This window comes from Pseudophryne corroboree, unplaced genomic scaffold (genome assembly GCF_028390025.1).
Source record: "Pseudophryne corroboree isolate aPseCor3 unplaced genomic scaffold, aPseCor3.hap2 scaffold_99, whole genome shotgun sequence".
NCBI classification, from domain to species: domain Eukaryota; kingdom Metazoa; phylum Chordata; class Amphibia; order Anura; family Myobatrachidae; genus Pseudophryne; species Pseudophryne corroboree.
In genome coordinates, this window is record NW_026970570.1 from 799,347 (window position 1) to 810,645 (window position 11,299).

Genomic DNA, 11,299 nt, shown 5'->3' on the forward strand with positions numbered 1-11,299 from the left:
CAGGATCTCTTGCACTTACATGTGCAGCAGAGTACTGTAATGGAAGCATGCTGGGTCCATAACCCAGAGGTAGGCAGATTGAAACTATCCTCTGCTATATGCATTTTTTTTTGTTAATTAAAGTAATCCAAAACTGGGATTGACATTTTTGCTCTTTTATTTTTACTTAAAGTACAATAACTTTTACCATTTTAATTTGTTTTACTAGTATATTGACAGTATTGTTTTCTTTCAAAAATCCACTTAATTTTCTTTACCCGATTATTAAAATGGTAATTGACAAAAACAAACTACATTGTCACCAGAAGAGCAATACAAAATGTACAAGTGATATATTAAAATCATCTTTCCAGCTTGAATTTCAATGATGCATTGGGGCAACGATTTTGTGAGAAACATCTTCACCCTTAAATAAAGATTTTCTTAATTCCTTACCTGTGTGCTAATTAGATATCACCTTGTTTTCACATTAAACAGACTTCCACATGAGAAAGCAGCAAGGATGCAGTGGCGTTAATGTTTCCTGGTGTCAACCTGTATTATTTCAGTAGATATTGAAATGAGGATGCATCTTGCTGCCTTTCCAATGAAGCGAGTTTAATTTAGTAATAGGTGAAAAACCATCCAAGAGCTGTTTAATCACTCAATTGGATTTTTTGCCAGCATATTTCTTTTTCTCTGCAACCCACTGCTAAATTGTGCTTCCTAGCTGTTTTTATAAAATCACTGAATCAAATCTAACTCTGATTACATCAGAGAAGGCCAGGTACCCTACACCATAACAGGGGTTTTTCGAAATTTTGACTTGTCTACTTAAAGATCAACAAAATCTGATAACAAGGTCAATTACGTCCCTGGGTGGGATTGAACCACCAACCTTTTGGTTAATAGCCGTACACACTAACTGATTGCGCCACAGCGACACTTTGTAAAAGTACATACTGACAAAGGCTAATAAGCATTCATCTAGAACGTTTCCTATAAAAACTTTAAAAAGTCAATAATCTGGAGAGTTTTTGTAAGATGTTTCTTCCAGCAACCAATGAAGAAACACATTGGTACTTTCCCATGATAAGTGAGTGCTTCAGGTTCTCTTGCACTTACATGTGCAGCAGAGTACTGTAATGGAAGCATGCTGGGTCCATAACCCAGAGGTAGGCAGATTGAAACTATCCTCTGCTATATGCATTTTTTTTTGTTAATTAAAGTAATCCAAAACTGGGATTGACATTTTTGCTCTTTTATTTTTACTTAAAGTACAATAACTTTTACCATTTTAATTTGTTTTACTAGTATATTGACAGTATTGTTTTCTTTCAAAAATCCACTTAATTTTCTTTACCCGATTATTAAAATGGTAATTGACAAAAACAAACTACATTGTCACCAGAAGAGCAATACAAAATGTACAAGTGATATATTAAAATCATCTTTCCAGCTTGAATTTCAATGATGCATTGGGGCAACGATTTTGTGAGAAACATCTTCACCCTTAAATAAAGATTTTCTTAATTCCTTACCTGTGTGCTAATTAGATATCACCTTGTTTTCACATTAAACAGACTATTACATGCGAAAGCAGCAAGGATGCAGTGGCGTTAATGTTTCCTGGTGTCAACCTGTATTATTTCAGTAGACATTGAAATGAAGATGCATCTTGCTGCCTTTCCAATGAAGCAAGTTTAATTTAGTAATAGGTGAAAAACCATCCCTACAAAGGTGTTAATCAGAGACTTGGCTTTGTGGACACTTTTCAGAGAACAAATTTGTTAGCATAAAAATAAAGCCAGAAAATGAAGAGCTGTTTAATCACTCAATTGGATTTTTTTACCAGCATATTTCTTTTTCTCTGCAACCCACTGCTAAATTGTGCTTCCTAGCTGTTTTTATAAAATCACTGAATCAAATCTAACTCTGATTACATCAGAGAAGGCCTGGTACCCTACACCATAACAGGGGGTTTGAAATTTTGACTTGTCTACTTAAAGATCACCAAAATCTGATAACAAGGTCAATTAAGTCCCTGGGTGGGATTGAACCACCAACCTTTTGGTTAATAGCCTTACACACTAACTGATTGCGCCACAGCGACACTTTGCAGAAGTACTTACTGACAAAGGCTAATAAGCATTCATCTAGAACGATTCCTAGAAACATTTTAAAAAGTCAATAATGTGGAGAGTTTTTGTAAGATGTTTCTTCCATCAACCAATGAAGAAACACATTGGTACTTTCCCATGATGAGTGAGTGCTTCAGGATCTCTTGCACTTACATGTGCAGCAGAGTACTGTAATGGAAGCATGCTGGGTCCATAACCCAGAGGTAGGCAGATTGAAACTATCCTCTGCTATATGCATTTTTTTTTGTTAATTAAAGTAATCCAAAACTGGGATTGATATTTTTGCTCTTTTATTTTTACTTAAAGTACAATAACTTTTACCATTTTAATTTGTTTTACTAGTATATTGACAGTATTGTTTTCTTTCAAAAATCCACTTAATTTTCTTTACCCGATTATTAAAATGGTAATTGACAAAAACAAACTACATTGTCACCAGAAGAGCAATACAAAATGTACAAGTGATATATTAAAATCATCTTTCCAGCTTGAATTTCAATGATGCATTGGGGCAACGATTTTGTGAGAAACATCTTCACCCTTAAATAAAGATTTTCTTAATTCCTTACCTGTGTGCTAATTAGATATCACCTTGTTTTCACATTAAACAGACTTCCACATGAGAAAGCAGCAAGGATGCAGTGGCGTTAATGTTTCCTGGTGTCAACCTGTATTATTTCAGTAGATATTGAAATGAGGATGCATCTTGCTGCCTTTCCAATGAAGCGAGTTTAATTTAGTAATAGGTGAAAAACCATCCAAGAGCTGTTTAATCACTCAATTGGATTTTTTGCCAGCATATTTCTTTTTCTCTGCAACCCACTGCTAAATTGTGCTTCCTAGCTGTTTTTATAAAATCACTGAATCAAATCTAACTCTGATTACATCAGAGAAGGCCAGGTACCCTACACCATAACAGGGGTTTTTCGAAATTTTGACTTGTCTACTTAAAGATCAACAAAATCTGATAACAAGGTCAATTACGTCCCTGGGTGAGATTGAACCACCAACCTTTTGGTTAATAGCTGTACACACTAACTGATTGCGCCACAGCGACACTTTGCAAAAGTACATACTGACAAAGGCTAATAAGCATTCATCTAGAACGTTTCCTATAAAAACTTTAAAAAGTCAATAATCTGGAGAGTTTTTGTAAGATGTTTCTTCCAGCAACCAATGAAGAAACACATTGGTACTTTCCCATGATAAGTGAGTGCTTCAGGTTCTCTTGCACTTACATGTGCAGCAGAGTACTGTAATGGAAGCATGCTGGGTCCATAACCCAGAGGTAGGCAGATTGAAACTATCCTCTGCTATATGCATTTTTTTTTGTTAATTAAAGTAATCCAAAACTGGGATTGACATTTTTGCTCTTTTATTTTTACTTAAAGTACAATAACTTTTACCATTTTAATTTGTTTTACTAGTATATTGACAGTATTGTTTTCTTTCAAAAATCCACTTAATTTTCTTTACCCGATTATTAAAATGGTAATTGACAAAAACAAACTACATTGTCACCAGAAGAGCAATACAAAATGTACAAGTGATATATTAAAATCATCTTTCCAGCTTGAATTTCAATGATGCATTGGGGCAACGATTTTGTGAGAAACATCTTCACCCTTAAATAAAGATTTTCTTAATTCCTTACCTGTGTGCTAATTAGATATCACCTTGTTTTCACATTAAACAGACTATTACATGCGAAAGCAGCAAGGATGCAGTGGCGTTAATGTTTCCTGGTGTCAACCTGTATTATTTCAGTAGACATTGAAATGAAGATGCATCTTGCTGCCTTTCCAATGAAGCAAGTTTAATTTAGTAATAGGTGAAAAACCATCCCTACAAAGGTGTTAATCAGAGACTTGGCTTTGTGGACACTTTTCAGAGAACAAATTTGTTAGCATAAAAATAAAGCCAGAAAATGAAGAGCTGTTTAATCACTCAATTGGATTTTTTTACCAGCATATTTCTTTTTCTCTGCAACCCACTGCTAAATTGTGCTTCCTAGCTGTTTTTATAAAATCACTGAATCAAATCTAACTCTGATTACATCAGAGAAGGCCTGGTACCCTACACCATAACAGGGGGTTTGAAATTTTGACTTGTCTACTTAAAGATCACCAAAATCTGATAACAAGGTCAATTAAGTCCCTGGGTGGGATTGAACCACCAACCTTTTGGTTAATAGCCTTACACACTAACTGATTGCGCCACAGCGACACTTTGCAGAAGTACTTACTGACAAAGGCTAATAAGCATTCATCTAGAACGATTCCTAGAAACATTTTAAAAAGTCAATAATGTGGAGAGTTTTTGTAAGATGTTTCTTCCATCAACCAATGAAGAAACACATTGGTACTTTCCCATGATGAGTGAGTGCTTCAGGATCTCTTGCACTTACATGTGCAGCAGAGTACTGTAATGGAAGCATGCTGGGTCCATAACCCAGAGGTAGGCAGATTGAAACTATCCTCTGCTATATGCATTTTTTTTTTGTTAATTAAAGTAATCCAAAACTGGGATTGATATTTTTGCTCTTTTATTTTTACTTAAAGTACAATAACTTTTACCATTTTAATTTGTTTTAATAGTATATTGACAGTATTGTTTTCTTTCAAAAATCCAATAATTTTCTTTACCCGATTATTAAAATGGTAATTGACAAAAACAAACTACATTGTCACCAGAAGAGCAATACAAAATGTACAAGTGATATATTAAAATCATCTTTCCAGCTTGAATTTCAATGATGCATTGGGGCAACGATTTTGTGAGAAACATCTTCACCCTTAAATAAAGATTTTCTTAATTCCTTACCTGTGTGCTAATTAGATATCACCTTGTTTTCACATTAAACAGACTATTACATGCGAAAGCAGCAAGGATGCAGTGGCGTTAATGTTTCCTGGTGTCAACCTGTATTATTTCAGTAGACATTGAAATGAAGATGCATCTTGCTGCCTTTCCAATGAAGCAAGTTTAATTTAGTAATAGGTGAAAAACCATCCCTACAAAGGTGTTAATCAGAGACTTGGCTTTGTGGACACTTTTCAGAGAACAAATTTGTTAGCATAAAAATAAAGCCAGAAAATGAAGAGCTGTTTAATCACTCAATTGGATTTTTTTACCAGCATATTTCTTTTTCTCTGCAACCCACTGCTAAATTGTGCTTCCTAGCTGTTTTTCTAAAATCACTGAATCAAATCTAACTCTGATTACATCAGAGAAGGCCAGGTACCCTACACCATAACAGTGGGTTTGAAATTTTGACTTGTCTACTTAAAGATCACCAAAATCTGATAACAAGGTCAATTAAGTCCCTGTGTGGGATTGAACCACCAACCTTTTGGTTAATAGCCTTGCACACTAACTGATTGCGCCACAGCGACACTTTGCAAAAGTACTTACTGACAAAGGCTAATAAGCATTCATCTAGAACGATTCCTAGAAACATTTTAAAAAGTCAATAATGTGGAGAGTTTTTGTAAGATGTTTCTTCCATCAACCAATGAAGAAACACACTGGTACTTTCCCATGATGAGTGAGTGCTTCGGGATCTCTGGCACTTACATGTGCAGCAGAGTACTGTAATGGAAGCATGCTGGGTCCATAACCCAGAGGTAGGCAGATTGAAACTATCCTCTGCTATATGCATTTTTTTTTGTTAATTAAAGTAATCCAAAACTGGGATTGATATTTTTGCTCTTTTATTTTTACTTAAAGTACAATAACTTTTACCATTTTAATTTGTTTTAATAGTATATTGACAGTATTGTTTTCTTTCAAAAATCCAATTAATTTTCTTTACCCGATTATTAAAATGGTAATTGACAAAAGCAAACTACATTGTCACCAGAAGAGCAATACAAAATGTACAAGTGATATATTAAAATCATCTTTCCAGCTTGAATTTCAATGATGCATTGGGGCAACGATTTTGTGAGAAACATCTTCACCCTTAAATAAAGATTTTCTTAATTCCTTACCTGTGTGCTAATTAGATATCACCTTGTTTTCACATTAAACAGACTTCCACATGAGAAAGCAGCAAGGATGCAGTGGCGTTAATGTTTCCTGGTGTCAACCTGTATTATTTCAGTAGATATTGAAATGAGGATGCATCTTGCTGCCTTTCCAATGAAGCAAGTTTAATTTAGTAATAGGTGAAAAACCATCCCTACAAAGATGTTAATCAGATACTTGGCTTTGTGGACACTTTTCAGAGAACAAATTTGTTAGCATAAAAATAAAGCCAGAAAATGAAGAGCTGTTTAATCACTCAATTGGATTTTTTTGCCAGCATATTTCTTTTTCTCTGCAACCCACTGCTAAATTGTGCTTCCTAGCTGTTTTTATAAAATCACTGAATCAAATCTAACTCTGATTACATCAGAGAAGGCCAGGTACCCTACACCATAACAGGGGTTTTCGAAATTTTGACTTGTCTACTTAAAGATCAACAAAATCTGATAACAAGGTCAATTACGTCCCTGGGTGGGATTAAACCACCAACCTTTTGGTTAATAGCCGTACACACTAACTGATTGCGCCACAGCGACACTTTGCAAAAGTACATACTGACAAAGGCTAATAAGCATTCATCTAGAACGTTTCCTATAAAAACTTTAAATAGTCAATAATCTGGAGAGTTTTTGTAAGATGTTTCTTCCATCAACCAATGAAGAAACACATTGGTACTTTCCCATGATAAGTGAGTGCTTCAGGATCTCTTGCACTTACATGTGCAGCAGAGTACTGTAATGGAAGCATGCTGGGTCCATAACCCAGAGGTAGGCAGATTGAAACTATCCTCTGCTATATGCATTTTTTTTTGGTTAATTAAAGTAATCCAAAACTGGGATTGACATTTTTGCTCTTTTATTTTTACTTAAAGTACAATAACTTTTACCATTTTAATTTGTTTTTTTAGTATATTGACAGTATTGTTTTCTTTCAAAAATCCACTTAATTTTCTTTACCCGATTATTAAAATGGTAATTGACAAAAACAAACTACATTGTCACCAGAAGAGCAATACAAAATGTACAAGTGATATATTAAAATCATCTTTCCAGCTTAAATTTCAATGATGCATTGGGGCAACGATTTTGTGAGAAACATCTTCACCCTTAAATAAAGATTTTCTTAATTCCTTACCTGTGTGCTAATTAGATATCACCTTGTTTTCACATTAAACAGACTTCCACATGAGAAAGCAGCAAGGATGCAGTGGCGTTAATGTTTCCTGGTGTCAACCTGTATTATTTCAGTAGATATTGAAATGAGGATGCATCTTGCTGCCTTTCCAATGTAGCAAGTTTAATTTAGTAATAGGTGAAAAACCATCCAAGAGCTGTTTAATCACTCAATTGGATTTTTTTGCCAGCATATTTCTTTTTCTCTGCAACCCACTGCTAAATTGTGCTTCCTAGCTGTTTTTATAAAATCACTGAATCAAATCTAACTCTGATTACATCAGAGAAGGCCAGGTACCCTACACCATAAGAGGGGGTTTGAAATTTTGACTTGTCTACATAAAGATCACCAAAATCTGATAACAAGGTCAATTACGTCCCTGGGTGGGATTGAACCACCAACCTTTTGGTTAATAGCCTTACACACTAACTGATTGCGGCACAGCGACACTTTGCAAAAGCATATACTGAAAAACGCTAATAAGCATTCATCTAGAACGTTTCCTAGAAACATTTTAAAAAGTCAATAAAGTGGAGAGTTTTTGTAAGATGTTTCTTCCATCAACCAATGAAGAAACACATTGGTACTTTCCCATGATGAGTGAGTGCTTCAGGATCTCTTGCACTTACATGTGCAGCAGAGTACTGTAATGGAAGCATGCTGGGTCCATAACCCAGAGGTAGGCAGATTGAAACTATCCTCTGCTATATGCATTTTTTTTTGTTAATTAAAGTAATCCAAAACTGGGATTGACATTTTTGCTCTTTTATTTTTACTTAAAGTACAATAACTTTTACCATTTTAATTTGTTTTTTTAGTATATTGACAGTATTGTTTTCTTTCAAAAATCCACTTAATTTTCTTTACCCGATTATTAAAATGGTAATTGACAAAAACAAACTACATTGTCACCAGAAGAGCAATACAAAATGTACAAGTGATATATTAAAATCATCTTTCCAGCTTGAATTTCAATGATGCATTGGGGCAACGATTTTGTGAGAAACATCTTCACCCTTAAATAAAGATTTTCTTAATTCCTTACCTGTGTGCTAATTAGATATCACCTTGTTTTCACATTAAACAGACTTCCACATGAGAAAGCAGCAAGGATGCAGTGGCGTTAATGTTTCCTGGTGTCAACCTGTATTATTTCAGTAGATATTGAAATGAGGATGCATCTTGCTGCCTTTCCAATGTAGCAAGTTTAATTTAGTAATAGGTGAAAAACCATCCAAGAGCTGTTTAATCACTCAATTGGATTTTTTTGCCAGCATATTTCTTTTTCTCTGCAACCCACTGCTAAATTGTGCTTCCTAGCTGTTTTTATAAAATCACTGAATCAAATCTAACTCTGATTACATCAGAGAAGTCTAAATACCTAACACCATAACAGGGGGTTTGAAATTTTGACTTGTCTACTTAAAGATCACCAAAATCTGATAACAAGGTCAATTACATCCCTGGGTGGGATTGAACCACCAACCTTTTGGTTAATAGCCATACACACTAACTGATTGCGCCACAGCGACACTTTGTAAAAGTACATACTGACAAAGGCTAATAAACAATCATCTAGAACGTTTCCTAGAAAAACTTTAAAAAGTCAAGGGCCCTCATTCCGAGTTGTTCGCTCGGTATTTTTCATCGCATCGCAGTGAAAATCCGCTTAGTACGCATGCGCAATGTTCGCACTGCGACTGCGCCAAGTAACTTTACTATGATGAAAGTAATTTTACTCACGGCTTTTTCTTCGCTCCGGCGATCGTAATGTGATTGACAGGAAATGGGTGTTACTGGGCGGAAACACGGCGTTTCAGGGGCGTGTGGCTGAAAACGCTACCGTTTCCGGAAAAAACGCAGGAGTGGCCGGGGAAACGGTGGGAGTGCCTGGGCGAACGCTGGGTGTGTTTGTGACGTCAACCAGGAACGACAAGCACTGAAATGATCGCACAGGCAGAGTAAGTCTGGAGCTACTCTGAAACTGCTAAGTAGTTAGTAATCGCAATATTGCGAATACATCGGTCGCAATTTTAAGAAGCTAAGATTCACTCCCAGTAGGCGGCGGCTTAGCGTGTGTAACTCTGCTAAATTCGCCTTGCGACCGATCAACTCGGAATGAGGGCCAATAATCTGGAGTGTTTTTGTAAGATGTTTCTGCCATCAACCAATGAAGAAACATATTGGTACTTTCCCATGATGAGTGAATGCTTCAGGATCTCTTGCACTTACATGTGCAGCAGAGTACTGCAATGGAAGCATGCTGGCCCCATAACCCAGAGGTAGACAGATTGAAACTATCCTCTGCTATATGCATTTTTTTTGTTAAAGTAATCCAAAACTGGGATTGATATTTTTGCTCTTTTATTTTTACTTAAAGAACAATAACTTTTACCATTTTAATTTGTTTTAATAGTATATTGACAGTATTGTTTTCTTTCAAAAATTCACTTAATTTTCTTTTCTTTGTGCTAATTAGATATCACCTTGTTTTCACATTAAATAGACTTCCACATGAGAAAGCAGCAAGGATGCAGTGGCGTTAATGTTTCCTGGTGGTAGTGGGGGACTGTGTTTGTGCTTTCCTCTGGTCAGCTCTGGTAAAAGTCAGATTTCTTTGTCTCAGATCTTCCTCTAGCCTTGTTCTTATTTCGAGAGTTCCCTTGTGCTGCCTCAGTTGGATCTCCTTCACTTGACAGGGGGGTACCCGAGCAGCGACCCTCCCCAGCACTAGCCCAACTCCTACTTACCTGCCAGGTGAGATACTATGATCATGAAGGTGCTTCTCCCAGGGCAAGGCTCACCCATTGCACTCTGGGTGTGCTGCTCCTGCGATTTCCCCAAATGTGGGAAACTTGACTGCATAATTTGTGTTTCCCCTGGTCGGCTCTCGTATAATTCAGATCTCTTTGTCTCAGGTCTCTCTCCAGCCTAGTTTGCTGTCTGTTTCCACTTCTCTTTTCTTAAACCGCTCCCTTCTATGCCCTTGCGCACCTTAATTAAATCTAACTCTGATTACGTCAGAGAAGGCCAGGTACCCTACACCATAAGAGGGGGTTTGAAATTTTGACTTGTCTGCTTAAAGATCACCAAAATATGATCACAAGGTCAATTACATCACTGGGTGGGAACCTTTTGGTTAATAGCCCATGTAAGTGCAAGAGATCCTGAAGCACTCACTCATCATGGGAAAGTACCAATGTGTTTCTTACAAAAATTCTCCAGATTATTGACTTTTTAAAGTTTTTCTAGGAAACGTTCTAGATGAATGCTTATTAGCCTTTGTCAGTATGTACTTTTGCAAAGTGTCGCTGTGCCGCAATCAGTTAGTGTGTATGGCTATTAACCTAAAGGTTGGTGATTCAATCCCACCCAGGGACGTAATTGACCTTGTTATCAGATTTTGGTGATCTTTAAGTAGACAAGTCAAAATTTCAAACCCCCTCTTATGGTGTAGGGTACCCGGCCTTCTCTGATGTAATCAGAGTTAGATTTGATTAAGTGATTTTATAAAAAAACAGCTAGGAAGCACAATTTAGCAGTGGGTTGCATAGAAAAAAAATTATGCTGGCAGAGAAGTCCAATTGAGTGATTAAACAGCTCTTCATTTTCTGATTTTATGTTTATGCTAACAAATTTGCTCTCTGAAAAGTGTCCACAAAGCCAAGTCTCTGATTAACACCTTTGTAGGAATGGTTTTTCACCTATTACTGAATTAAACTTGCTTCATTGGAAAGGCAGCAAGATGCATCCTCATTTCAATGTCTACTGAAATAATACAGGTTGACACCAGGAAACATAAACGTCACTGCATCCTTGCTGCTTCCTCATGGGGAAGTCTGTTTAATGTGAAAACAAGGTGATATCTAATCAGCACACAGGTAAGGAATTAAGAAAATCTTTCTTTATGGGTGAAGATGTTTCTCACAAAATTGTTGCACCAAGGCATCATTGAAATTCAAGCTGGAAAGATGATT

The 11,299-nt window shown here is 36.2% G+C and overlaps 1 non-coding gene across 1 annotated transcript; it reads left to right on the forward strand.

Moving 5' to 3' along the window:
- Positions 1-10,064: 10,064 nt before the first annotated feature.
- LOC135049450 (U1 spliceosomal RNA) lies at positions 10,065-10,227 on the forward strand. The gene has a single exon (XR_010241203.1). It is a non-coding gene; the product is annotated as a U1 spliceosomal RNA (small nuclear RNA).
- Positions 10,228-11,299: the final 1,072 nt, after the last annotated feature.